This window comes from Salvelinus sp. IW2-2015, unplaced genomic scaffold, assembly GCF_002910315.2.
Source record: "Salvelinus sp. IW2-2015 unplaced genomic scaffold, ASM291031v2 Un_scaffold4027, whole genome shotgun sequence".
Lineage (NCBI taxonomy): Eukaryota > Metazoa > Chordata > Actinopteri > Salmoniformes > Salmonidae > Salvelinus > Salvelinus sp. IW2-2015.
This window is the reverse complement of record NW_019945299.1, coordinates 26890-41264: the sequence shown is the minus strand read 5'-3', so window position 1 is coordinate 41264 and position 14375 is coordinate 26890. Positions and strand designations below refer to the sequence as shown.

The following is a 14375-nucleotide window of genomic DNA, read 5'->3' as shown; positions in this document are numbered from 1 at the left end:
ATTGGTATGTTATGCATATCAAATTTACCATCCTCCTTCCTACCTTGCCAATTAATATCCCATAGGCCTCTACATTATGGACAAGTATGTGTATGAAACCATCTCTTATCCATAAAAAAAAAAACCATTCACCACAAAAACCAAGGTATGTGAATATAACAGGACATATTTTCCATCACCATGCACTGCAAAATCATTCTGGCTGTGGATACGGAGAACATCAAACATTAACATCAACAATAGTTGGCAGGGTAATTTGTATTTTTCTATCACAAAGTATAATGGCTATTTTCTCCAGTCCAGATGGTGGCGGTAATGCAACATTATATTGGTGCCAACCGCCGTTAAACCAACCAAAGAAGGAGTTACGCTAGCTAGAACAACAACAGCTGCCAGTTCAAAGTCAAGTGTCAAGGTACGATCTAGATTTCTAATATTCTGTAACGTTTCCATATGTAAACATTAGTAGTCTGATTATTTGTCCACGTCCACCGAATGATGTGTATACAATAGCCATTTTAGCAAACGTTAGCTAGCTTACTCACTGGCCATTAAAATGCCTACTCAAGCTAACGAACGTTTCTACGGATCGATCATACCAAGCAACTCTTAAGATGCTGTTGTGAATGATACCGTTATTTGTTATTAAGACAGTAATGTCAACTGTGTGATGTGTGAATTGTCCATCTTCAAGATGGCATAAATCTATTGGCAACCCTTAACTAGTAAGTTAGCTAGGCTGTTCTAAGGCTGGCTAGCTAGCAAGCTAGTTAATTTAATTTCAGTATCTAATCATTGCTAATTGGTCATTTTAGAGATTACAAATCAAATGTCATTTTGGTTCAGCATGCTTCAGACGAAATTCTTGCTGATAATTTGTCTTCTAGGTAGATGTTTCATCCTAGTGAGAAAGGTGCACAGTAAGCTAATGCTTACCCAACTAGCTTAACATTGCTAACGCTAGCTGTACAATGGCCAAAGCAATGCTAGCTAGCTAAATGTATTAGTAGATTCCTAGTGGTTGGAATATTTAGTTATATTCCTTTATTAACTAAGCTGTTCCAGTTGTGAAACTGTTGATAAAACAAGTTTACTGGAGAACTGAGACGAAGTAGAGACTCTGGACAGGGTGGATTAGGTTTAATTAAAAGAATTTATTCAGAGGTAAAAATATCTGAAATAGCGTGCACGGACCCTTTCATCAAGCTCAAATGGAACTCTCTGAAAGAAGCCCAGATAACAGAGTGCATAACATTTTATACAGTACAGAAAGTAGGTTGAGTCTGGAAGTTCTGGTCCTCTGGTTGGTTCTGATGAGTTGGGCGAGGTCTCCTTCAGGCCAGTATCACTGTCCCATTGGCTCTGAGTAGAGTTCTTTTGTCTTCAGAAATGTTCAGCTAAAACAGGAGATTAGGTGTGTGCGTAGATGTTCCTATTTTGACATTTCTGTGTGTCTCTGTAAAATGTTCATACTGAAGAGGAGTTTTGTGTGTGCGTAAATGTTCCTGTTATCTGTGTTTATGAAAGGTTTACGTCAGCCCTCTGTCCTTGGGTATGTGTGGTGTCTCAGTTTCTCGTGATATGCAGTACCAGGCACCCCTTTTCTTATCAGTCTTTATGAAAAGGCCTGTGTCAGCCATCTGTCTCTGGGTGTGTGTGGGTCTTCCGTATCTGCTATGAGTTTGTGAGAACCCTGTTTGGAAAGAGTTATTTATAAACAATGTATAGCAAAGATGCTTGTGTTATAATAAATGATATTTATTACAAACTCACCTTACATTTTGTTTGTGCCTCTTTTGAATCCTACTATAGCCTTCCATGTCTGAACCCAAGTCCCCGGTTCTTACTGTGGTGTTCCAGCACAGAGAAGCTCACAGTGGGGCCCAGAGATGGTCTCAGTGAAGCTGGGAGGACTGTAGTCAAGCACTGGAACTCAATGTGATGTCAAAGAGGAGAGGAGGAGAGGGAAGTCAAAGAGAGGAAGATAGGGATTAAAGAGGAGGTGGAGGAGAGGCATTCAAGAGGAGAGGTGGAGGAGAGAGCATCAGAGGAGGAGGTGGAGGAAGAGAGCATTCAAAAGAGGAGGTGGAGGAGAGAGCGATCAAGGAGAGGTGAGGAGAGAGCATTCAAAGAGGAGAGGAGGGAGGTGGAGAGGCATTCAAAGAGGAGGAGGAGGAGGAGGAGAGAGCATTCAAAGAGGAGGAGGAGCGTGCATTCAAAGAGGAGGCAGGAGGAGAGCGTGCATTCAAAGAGGAGGAGGAGGAGGGCGCGTGCATTCAAAAGGAGGAGGAGGCGGAGGAGAGCGCATTCAAAGAGGAGGAGGAGGTGGAGGAGAGAGCATTCACAGCGGAGCAGAGAGCGGTCACCGAGGAGGCGGAGGAGAGAGCAGTCACAGAAGTGGAGAACAGGGAAGAGGAGGAAGAAGTAGATGGTAACACTGACCCAGGTAAGTTCAGTTGTGTAGGATGGAAGGTTGGTGCATTGACAGCCACAGGGGATTCCAGAACTATTATTGAGTCTTTCCACCAATCTGGTGCCTCTTTCTTTGAAGGGGTAAGCGGGGTAGGCTCTATCCGCCAATCAGGCTGTGTATGTAAATATATTTTATTGTATCAACATGCCCAGAAGATCAGACTGAGCATTTCAATGGCAAAAGGAGCTCAGGGAAATCAACGATACAAAAATATATTGGAGTTATTTTTCATGAAATAGAAACATAACAGTGATGATTTAAAAACACTGCTTCGGGGCTTTAATTATGGCTGCAATCCCGGTGACTGGGATGATATGACAACAGCCAGTGAAAGTCTAGGGCGCAAATTCAAAACAACAGAAATCTCATAATTAAAATTCTCAGACATACATGTGTTTCATACCATTTTAAAGGTATTTTGTTGTTAATCCCACCAAAGTGTCCGATTTCAAATATGCTTTTCAGCGAAAGCCACTACAAACGATTATGTTAGGTCACACCAAACCACAATAAGCACAGCCATTTTTCCAGCGAAAGATAGCAGTCACAAAAAAGCAGAAATATAGCTAAAATTAATCACTAACCTTTGATAATCTTCATCAGATGACACTCATAGGATTCATGTTACACAATACATGCATGTTTTGTTGATAAAGTTCATATTAACAGTGGGCAAAAAAGTATTTAGTCAGCCACCAATTGTGCAAGTTCTCCCACTTAAAAAGATGAGAGAGCCTGTAATTTTCATCATAGGTACACTTCAACTATGACAGACAAAATGAGAAAAAAAAAATCCAGAAAATCACATTGTAGGATTTTTAAATGAATTTATTTGCAAATTATGGTGGAAAATAAGTATTTGGTCACCTACAAACAAGCAAGTTTCCTGGCTCTCACAGACCTTCTTTAAGAGCCTCTCTGTCCTCCACTTGTTACCTGTATTAATGGCACCGTTTGAACTTGTTATCAGTATAAGACACCTGTCCACCACCTCAAACAGTCACACTCCAAACTCCACTATGGCCAAGACCAAAGAGCTTCAAAGGACACCAGAAACAAAATTGTAGACCTGCACCAGGCTGGAAGACTGAATCTGCAATAGGTAAGCAGCTTGGTTTGAAGAAATCAACTGGGGAGCAATTATTAGGAATGGAAGACATACAAGACCACTGATAATCTCCCTCGATCTGGGGCTCCACGCAGATCTCACCCCCGTGGGGTCAAAATGTCACAAGAACGGTGAGCAAAAGATCCCAGAACACACGGGGGACCTAGTGAATGACTTGCAGAGAGCTGGACCAAAGTAACAAAGCTACCATTCCAGTAACACTATACGCCGCCAGGGACTCAAATCCTGCAGTGCCAGACGTGCTTTAACACAAAGAGTAGAACCAGCTCACCTGCTTTTACATAAAGAGTAGAACCAGCTCACCTGCTTTAACACTATGATTTGACTATTAGATGGTCAATGTCTCTAGAAAAAAATATTTAGAAGGAATAGCAGAAGTAAACATTTTCATTGGACCTTGTATACAATTGGGTAAATTCTTAAATCTAGAATCCTTAGTTGCTCCAGCCATTTTTAGACTTTGWAWTKAATGATATATACCCATTGATTCTTGAAGAATGTAACTTAGAAATGGCTCATGAGCGTAGTTCAACGGTCGTTCCCCATCAGAACCCAACATACAAGCTTGTTTTACTCCAATATTTCTAAACAATGTTAAATGTAACCAAACACTGTATAGCCTCTAAACATGGTTAAAACTATCATTTTGATATCATGCATGGTCAGTCCTTGCATCTTCGGATCTGTCTATTCATTTGAGAGTGGTTACATTTCTCAAAGCCCATTCCTCTGAGTTTTACCAAAACAGAGATGGGTTGTTTCTTTGTTGTTGGTTTAATTAAGGAATCTAGCTTTTAAAGTCCAAGTGCAGTCAAAATTCAGTTTTTCCTGCGTTTTATATCATTTTGTACGACAGCTGATGAAACTAACACTGTAAAAGTGTGATTAAAAAATATATGTTTTTTCCTGTTAGTTGCTGTTTTATACAGGACCTTCTAATCAGCAGACTTGTGTGGGTGGGAGTTTAGGCTTTCCATAGTGATATCATGTGGTAAATTGTGCAAAGTTCTTGCTGGAGAAATTGTATTTTTTTGCTGAAAAGCATAAAAAAAAAAAAATGGAAATCTACACTGAACAAATATGTTAACGCAAAGTGTAAAATATTTGTCCAATATTTCATGATGTGAAATAAAATATCCCATAAATGTGCATGCACAAAAAGTTTATTTAAATTTGGGGCACAAATTTGTTTATATACCTGTTAGTGAGCATTTCTCCTTTGCAAAGAGAATCCATCCACCTGACAGGTGTGGCATATCAAGAAGCTGTTTAAACAGCATGATCATTACACTAGTGCCCATGGAACTGGGGACAATCAAAGGCCACTCTAAAATGTGCAGTTTTGTCACGCAACACAATGCCAAAGATGTCTCAAGTTTTTAGGGAGCAGTTGGCATGCTGACTGCAGGAATGTCCACCGGAGCAGTTGGCATGCTGACTGCAGGAATGTCCACCGAGCAGTTGCATGCTGACTGCAGGAATGTCCACCGAGCCGTCGCTAGATCATTTAATGTTCAATTCTCTACCATAAGCACGATGAATCCCGGTTTCAACTGTACCGGTCAGATGGCAGAAAGCGCGTATGGTGTCGTGTGGGTGAGCGATTTGCTGATAACGTTGTGAACAGAGTGGTAATGATGGCAGTGGGGATATGGTATGGCAGGTATAAGCTACGGACAATGAATACGATTGCATTTTATCGATGGCAATTTGAATGCACTGGATACCGTGACGAGATACTGAGGCCTATTGTCGTGCCATTCATCCACCGCCATCACCTCGTTTCAGCATGATAATGCTGACACAAGGATCTGTACACAATTCCTGTAAGCTGAAAATGTCCCAGTTCTTCCTGGCCTGCATACTCACAGACATGTCACCCATTGAACATGTTTGGGGATGTTCTGGATTGACGTGTATAACAGCGTGTTCCAGTTTCCGCCAATATCCAGCAACTTCTCACAGCCATTGAAGAGGAGTGGTACAACACTCCACAGGCCACAATCAACAGCCTGATCAACTCTATGTGAAGGAGATGTCACTCTGCATGAGGCAATGGTGGTCACACCAGATACTGACTGGTTTTCTGATCCATGCCCCTACCTTTTCTTAAAGGTATCTGTGACCAACAGATGCATATCTGTATTCCCAGTCATGTGAAATCCATAGATTAGGGCCTAATGAATGATTTCCTTATGAGTATAATTTTTGAAATTGTTGCTTCTTGCGTTTAGATTTTTGTTCAGTGTATTCAAGTAAAGTACTTAATTGTTACCCAATAAATGGTTTGATATTGATATAAAAACACTGTTTAAAGACCATTTCAATGCTGTTCCTGATTTAACCCATATCTGTTCATATTCTCCCAGGAGAGAGCTCCAACCCAGGTTCAGACAGTGAGCCCAGTTCCACAGCATCAGGAAACATAAACAACACAGACGAGGAACTCAAGACAGAAACATCACCACTGCATGGACTGCTTCACTAGTTTCTATGAGCCAGAGGAGTTGAGAAGACACACTTGTAGGCCCACCCCTGTTCGATTGCAGAGGCAGTTGTATTTGTCCAACTCACCTCAAATCAAAACAGACTCAAAAAATGATGGCGACATACCCGTGTGGTCAATGTGGGATGATATGTGAAACACCAAGCAAACTAAAGACGCACCAGAGAACTCACACAGGAGAGAAGCCATACCACTGCACTGTTTGTGGAAAGGGTTGCAGTCATTCGGACCATCTAAAGACGCACCAGAGAACTCACACAGGAAGAGAAGCCTACCACTGCTCCCAATGTGGAAAGAGTTTCAGTCAGTTAACAACTTTGAGAAACCACACCTAACTCACACAGGACAGAAGTCTTACCTTGCTCTCATTGTGGGAAGAGTTTCAGTCAGTTAGCCAACCGAAATACACACCAGTTAATTCACACAGGAGAGAAGCCATACAACTGCTCTCAGTGTGGGAAGGATTTCAGATCTCCAAGAGAATTAAAGTCACACATGAGAACTCACACAGGAGAGAAGCCATTCCACTGCTCCCAATGTGGAAAGAGTTTCAGTCAGTTATCAAGTCTGAAAGACACCAACTAACTCACCAGGAGAGAAGCCTTACCTTTGCTCTCAATGTGGGAAGAGTTTCACCACGTTATCTGAACTGAAGCCACACCAGATAACTCACACAGGAGAGAAGCCTTACCTCTGCTCTCAATGTGGGATAGTTTCACCAGTTTATATTTCCTAAAGAAACCACACTAACTCACACTGGAGAGAAGCCTTACCTCTGCTCTCATTGTGGGAAGAGTTTCAGTCAGTTAGCCAACCTAAATACACACCAGTTAATTCACACAGGAGAGAAGCCTTACCACTGCTCTCAGTGTGGGGATAGTTTCACCAGTTTTATTTCCTAAAGAAACACCAGCTAATTCACACGGGTGGAAAGCTGTTCCAATGCTCCCAGTGTGGTAAGAGTTTCAGTCATTCATCAACTCTGAAGAACATCAGATAACTCACAAGGGGAGAAGCCTTACCACTGTTTCAGTGTGGAAAGAGTTTCAGTCTGGTAGGAAACCTAAAGAGACACCAGCTAACCCACACCCTAGAGAAGCCTTAACGATGCTCTCATTGTGGGAAGTGTGTCAGTCATTTACACCACCCAAAATCCAGTTAATTCACACAGGGAGAAACCATACCACTGCTTTGTGTGGGAAGAGTTTCAGTCAATCAGCAAATTGAAGAAGCATCAGGGAATTCACACAGGAGAAAGCTGTGTCATTAGATCTGAAGACACCAGTCTGCTATCAATGTGGGGATAGTTTCACCAGTTTATTTCCCCAAAAACGGCAGCTAATTATGACTAATAATAACTTACCTGGTTAGATAAAGGGGGTAAAAAATGACCTGCAAAGGAGTGTGGCAGCTGCTCCCCTGGCTTCAGTCAGTGAACACATCTGAAGACCCACCAGTTCACTGGCACAGTGTGAGGAAAAGATTCAGTCCCCTAGGCGACCTAAAGAAACACCAGCTAACTCGCCCTGGAGAGATTCCTTACCATGTTCTTAAAATAAAGCTGGTATGATAACGCTTTATTGTGAACATATCCCTATTTCAGGAATCGCCAAAAAAGGCAACACTGCAGAGAACTCAGTGAAGTTGACATTGTGGAATCCATAGCTAATATCTGTCCATAGAGAATCCTGAGTAATCAGACATCATATATTCTAGTTGGATTTCTATAATCGCTTATTTAAAAAAATATATATATATAGAATTTAGTCACGGAAAATGTATACAACAAAAACTTTGAAATGGCAGAAAATAAATATGACTATTGTAAGTWTCCTGTCTCTCTTTATTATGGAGGGTTGAAGAGTCATTATTTCTGGTGCTTTACAGGTAGGCTATACTGTAAGTAAGRYAGTGGCGGTCGGTGCTGTTTAAGATGAGAAGGAATATATTTTTTTAAATGTATGAGCCTTATTTCTATTACAGCATATTACTGTCATTCATACTACATTGATCTGGATGAATGGAACATCGATAGGTTTAGGCTACTACATGATACTCACATTTTCCCTGTACCCAACATGAGGTTGCTACAACCTGGCCTATGAATTAAAGTTTAAAACACAGGTCGAGATAATTTTGAGTAATCAAGATGAGAGACCGTGATACATTCAATACTGCCTTGCCCACTTGCCTGCATCTAGCTGATCTAGGGTTTAATCATTAGTCATTAGTCCAACAGTTCCACAACTAGAGTTTCTGTTGGACAAAGGTAAGTTTATCCCTGTTTCGTTCCATTTGCTTCCGTTTAAGAAAAGTTCTTCAACAGAATGKGTGGAATGAACACGCCACTGATCACACTTAAACAGTTCACTTTCATAGCAGCCACATAAAAACAGCATGATCACTTTGCTTGTTGAATACAGTGTCAGTCAAACGTTTAGACACACCTACTCAAGGGTTTTTCTTCATTTCTACTATTTTATACATTGTAGAATAATAGYGAAGACATCAAAACTGTTAAATAACACATATGGAATCATGTAGTAACCAAACAAAGTGTTAAACAACTCAAAATATATTTTAGATTTTACAAAATAGCCACCCTTTGCCTTGATGACAGCTTTGCACACTCTNTTCTTCATTTCTACTATTTTATACATTGTAGAATAATAGTGAAGACATCAAAACTGTTAAATAACACATATGGAATCATGTAGTAACCAAACAAAGTGTTAAACAACTCAAAATATATTTTAGATTTTACAAAATAGCCACCCTTTGCCTTGATGACAGCTTTGCACACTCTCGGCATTCTCTCAACCAGCTTCATGAGGAATGCTTTTCCAAACGTCTTGAAGGAGTTTCCACATATGCTAAGCACTTGTTGGCTGCTTTTCCTTCACTCTGCGGTCCAAGTCATCCCAAACCATCTCAATTGGGTTGAGGTTGGGTGATTGTGGAGGCCAGGTCATGTGATGCAGCACTCTATCACTCTCCTTCTTGGTCAAATAGCCCTTACACAGCCTGGAGGTGTGTTTTGGGTCATTGTCCTGTTGACAAACATGATAGTCCCACTGTGATTCCCACCGTGAAGCACGGAGGAGGAGGTGTGATTGTGTGGGGGTCCTTTGCCTGTGATATATTTAGAATTCAAGGCACGCTTAACCAGCATGGCTACCACAGCATTCTGCAGCGATACGCTATACCATCCGTTCACCTACTCTGTGTCTCACAAAGACACGGGGTTGGAACCAGAAGTCTCAAATTTGGACTCATCAGACCAAAGGACAGATTTCCACCAGTCTAATGTCCATTGCTTGTCTTTCTTGGCCCAAGCAAGACTCTTCTTCTTATTGGTGTCCTTTAGTAGTGGTTTCTTTGCAGGAATTTGACCATGAAGGCCTGATTTCACGCAGTCTCCGCTGAACCGTTGATGTTATGATGTGTCTGTTACTTGAACTCTGTGAAGCATTTATTTGGGCTGCAATCTGAGGTGCAGTTAACTCTAATGAACTTATCCTCTGTAGCACAGGTAAGTCTGGGTCTTTCCTTCCTGTGGCGGTCCTCATGAGAGCAAGTTTCATCATAGCACTTGATGGTTTTTGCGACTGCCCTTGAAGGAACTTTCTTGAAAATTCTTGAAAATGTACGGATTGACTGACCTTCATGTCATTTGAGCTGTTCTTGTCATAATATGGACTTGGGTCTTTTACCAAATATGGCTATCTTCTGTATACCACCGCCTACCTTGTCACAACACAACTGATTGGCTCAAACACATTAAGAAGGAAAGAAATTCCATAAATTCATTAACAAGGCACATCTGTTAATTGAATTCATTCCAGGTGACTACCTCATGAAGCTGGTTGAGAGAATGCCAAGAGTGCGCAAAGCTGTCATCAAAGCAAAGGTTGGCTACTTTGAAGAATCTCAAATAAAATATATTTTGATTTATTAATCACTTTTTTTGTTACTACATGATTCTGTACAGTATGTGTTATTTCATAGTTTTGATGTCTTCACTGTTATTCTACAATGTAGAAAATAGTAAAAATAAAGAAAAACCCTTGAATAGTATGTTTGTCCAAACTTTTGACTGACACTGTGTATATATATATACAGTGGGGAGAACAAGTATTTGATACACTGCCGATTTTGCAGGTTTTCCTACTTACAAAGCATGTAGAGGTCTGTAATTTTTTTACCACTCCTGGTTACTATGACTACACCGATATCAAACACCATAACCACTCCTGCGTTACTTATGACTTACACCATATCAACACCATACCGCTCCTGGTTACTAGACTACACAATATCAACACCATAACCGCTCCTGCTTACCTATGACTACACCATACCACTCCTGACTAGACTACCCATATCATACCACCATACCACTCCTGGTTACTATGTACTTAGACGATTACAACAACCATATCACTGCCTGGGTTACTATGACTACGACGATATCAACACTCATACCATCCTGGTTACTATGACTACACCATAATCAACACCATACCACGTCCTGGCTACTTATGGGGGACCTAGACGATAATTCAAAAAACCCCACCATTATTTCAACTTTTTTTTTCTCACCCCTGGCTTACCTAGACTACTACACGATATCAACAACCATACCACTCCTGGTTACTATGACTAGACATATCAAACACCATACCACTCCTGTTTACATGACGACATAATCAACACCATACCCACTCTCTGGTTACTATGACACCACATATCAACACCATGACACACTCCTGTTACTACTACTAATGGATCGAATCACACCATACCACTCCTCGTACTATGACTACACATATCATACACCATACCACTCCTTGTTACTATTGACTGACGCATATATCACAACACCATACCACTCCTGGCTTCTATGCACTAACACCATATCAACACCACATACCACTCCTGCCGGTTACTATGACTAAGACGATAGCAACACCATACCACGTCCTGTTACTATGACTACACGAAATGCAAACACCTATTACCACTCCTGGTACTATGACTAGACATATCAAACACATATCACTCTGGTTACTTTGCACTGCCATTCACTTTTCCTGAAGCCCTTCTTCACCATCCTCGTGACTTCGAAAGAGTTTCCCAAATAAACATCATTATCCACAGAAAACATACTCCAAACAAGCAGAACGATTCACGAGATCAGATTCCACAACAATTTTTCCCTTTTTGTTCCATTCTTACTTCACTTTGTCCACTCATACGTTCTCGCTAAACTGTGAGCTCGATCGTCTCAGCATCACACGTCCTGCTTCCCATCATCCCCTCACAGTTATCCCAGGTTAACTATATTCGCATGAGTTAACAGAGGTGGCATCCAAAAATATTGCAATACAGCCACCTATAAATGGAGAACTTATTCTCCATTATTACTTGCTTGAAAGAATAATAAACAAATACATTCTGCCATCCTAACACTACCACTCAGAAAAAAACTTATATATACAGTGGGGAGAACATAGTATTTGATAACCACTGCCTATTATTGCAGGTTTTGCCTAACTTACAAGCATATAGAGCTGTCTATTTTTATCATATGGACACTTCAACTGATGAGAGAACGGAAATCTAAAAAAAAATCCAGCAAAAATTCACAGTGTATGATTTTTAAGTAATTAATTTAGTCATTCTTATTGATGACCATAAGTATTGATACATAGAAAAGCGAACTTAATAATTTGTACAGAAACCTTGTTGCACATTACAGAATCTCGTTTCCTGTATTCTCGACCAGGTTTGACACACTGCAGCAGGGATTTTGAGCCCCACTCCTCCTCCATACAGACCTTCTCCATATCCTTCAGGTTCTCGGCTGTCCTGAGGCCATATACGGACTTCAGCTCCCTCCAAAGATTTTCTATTGGGTTTCAGGTCTGGGAGACGGCTGCCACTCCGGACCTTGAGATGCTTCTAACGGAGCCACTTCCTTAGTGCCCTGCTGTGTTTCGGTCGTTTACATGCTGAAGACCCAGCCAGACCCATCTTCAAATGCTCTTAACTTAGGGAAGGAGTGTGGCCAGATCCGCGAATACATGCCCCCATCCATTCTCCCCTCAATACGGCAGTCGTTTCTGTCCCCTTTGCAGAACAAAGCCATCCCAAGAATGATGTTTCCACCTCCATCTCCACGGTTGGGTTGGTGTCTTGGAGTTGGACTCAATCCTTCTTCTTGCCCCAAACAACGGCGAAGATGGAGTTTTAGCACCAAAAACTCAATTTTGATCTCATCAGACCACATGACCTTCTGCCCACTCCTCCTCCTGGATAATCCAGATTTGAGTCATTGCAAACTTCAGACGGTCCATCGGACCATGCGCGGCTATGAGCGCAAGGACCTTGCGTCACTCCAGGATTTTATCCATGACGGACGTAGGTGGTTTACTATTGGTTTTCTTTGAGACTGTGCGTCCCAGCTCTCTTCAGGTCATTGGACCAGGCCTGCCGTGCTTAGTCTGGGCTGACCCTCCACCCTTCCTCATGATCTTTGATGGACATTAGCCACTCGGATACTATGATATCCAGCGGTGGAGTACCACCTTTGCGAAATCGAGGTGTAAACAAATACCCCCTCCTATGAAGCTAACAGCTAGCTTGCTACTTAGTTACCCATTACAAAACGCTTAGCCAAGCTAACTAGCTATCTATCATACCGAGCAAGTGAGTTTATCTCTCAAGAGCATTGGTGATTTGAACATGTCTGGGATACTTATAACTTTGTAAATTGTATCTTTACCCAGTTTGATATGCGTTTACAAAACTTAAATAGTGGACCTATGTGCATTGTCCATCTCGGTAAAATGGCATAAATGGCAAACCCTTATCTAGTTAAGTTAGCATGCTAGTTTAGCAACGCCGTTAGTTAGTTAGCCAGCTTTTAAGATAGTACTGAAATTAAGTTTGTTAACGTAATCATTAGCCTAAACTGTTCATTTAGAGATGAACAAATGAAATTATGATTTTGGTCGCGGATTGCTCGAAAGCTAACTTCTTGCGTGGTGGTAAAATGGTCTATCTAGCTAGATCGTTTCATCCTAGTGAGAAAGGTGAGATTTGAATTCGTCTGTAAGTAAAGCTAAAACCAACTTACTCAACATTGTCAACGCTAGCTGTACCATCGCCACAGCAAAGCCAGCTAGCAAAATGTATTCGTATATGCCAATGTGGATGGCATAGCTGTCTTTGTTAGCAAAAGCTGTTCCAGTATTTTGTAAAAATCCCGCCTGTTTTGTGACAAACTCCAACGTCTTTATGCACCTTTTGTCTTGCTGGCCTCTTTTGAAACCTCACAGCCTGAGCTTATTAGTCGCTCCTCCTATAGGTCTTGATACCCAACCGTGCCTACGCGCCATATTCCCCAGCCTTTGTTGTCAAGCTGTGGCTGTTCTTATCCAGCAATATTTGAGGAAAGTCTCCTCACTGATGTCCCCTTTACCACGAGTCGGGTCTCCAGAGTGCCTATGGCGCTCTTAGTGATATCTTAGGAGGGACTGTAGTCAGAACCGAGATTGTGTAGTGGCTGTGTGTGAAATTGAGTGATAGTGGAAAAAGTGTTCGTTTCCCCTTTTTTTTCCCCCAATGTTATAACATTTCAAAGAGAAGGGAGGAGAAGAGAAGTCAAAAGAACAGGAGAGAATAGGGAATTAAAGGAGGTGAGGACGAGAGCATCAAGAGGTGATAAACGAGAGTAGAAGTCACAAAGAAGAAAAAGCTAGATACCCTCAAAGAGGCGGAGGAAGATGGCCCTTCTAAGAGAGCAGGAGGCGAGGAGATGGCCCTCAAAAAATTGAGGCAGGGGCGGCGGAGATACAAAGAGAAGCATTCAAAGAGGAGGAGGAAGGTGGAGGAGAGAGCATTCAAAGAGGAGGAGTGAGGAGGAGAGCATTCAAAGAGGAGGAGGCGGGTAGAGCTAGAGTTGAGAGCATGTTCAGAAGAGGACCCAGGGGTGAGGAGCTATCGAGAGCAGATAACAGAAGTGAAAGAAAAAAGAGAACAGGGAAAGAGAGGGAAACAGGAAGTCTGATGGAGTGAGACCCGGCTGACCCAAGTTGTCAAGTTTCTAAGTTCTGGTTGGCTTGGTGATCAATACTATGTGTAGGTATGGAGAAGTTGGTGCATTTGGATCAATCGCAGGGGATTCCAAGTACTATATATCTTAGTCTTCTCACTAATCTGTGCCCTCTTTCTGAAAGAGTAATTGCTTTCAAATCTCTCTC

The 14375-nt window shown here is 41.6% G+C and overlaps 2 pseudogenes; both read left to right on the top strand.

The window, feature by feature from the left end:
* Positions 1–2337: 2337 nt before the first annotated feature.
* Positions 2338–14375, top strand: part of LOC112076778 (oocyte zinc finger protein XlCOF6-like) — a 29615-nt pseudogene continuing 17577 nt past the window's right edge.
* Positions 12474–14375, top strand: part of LOC139026158 (zinc finger protein 180-like) — a 5863-nt pseudogene continuing 3961 nt past the window's right edge.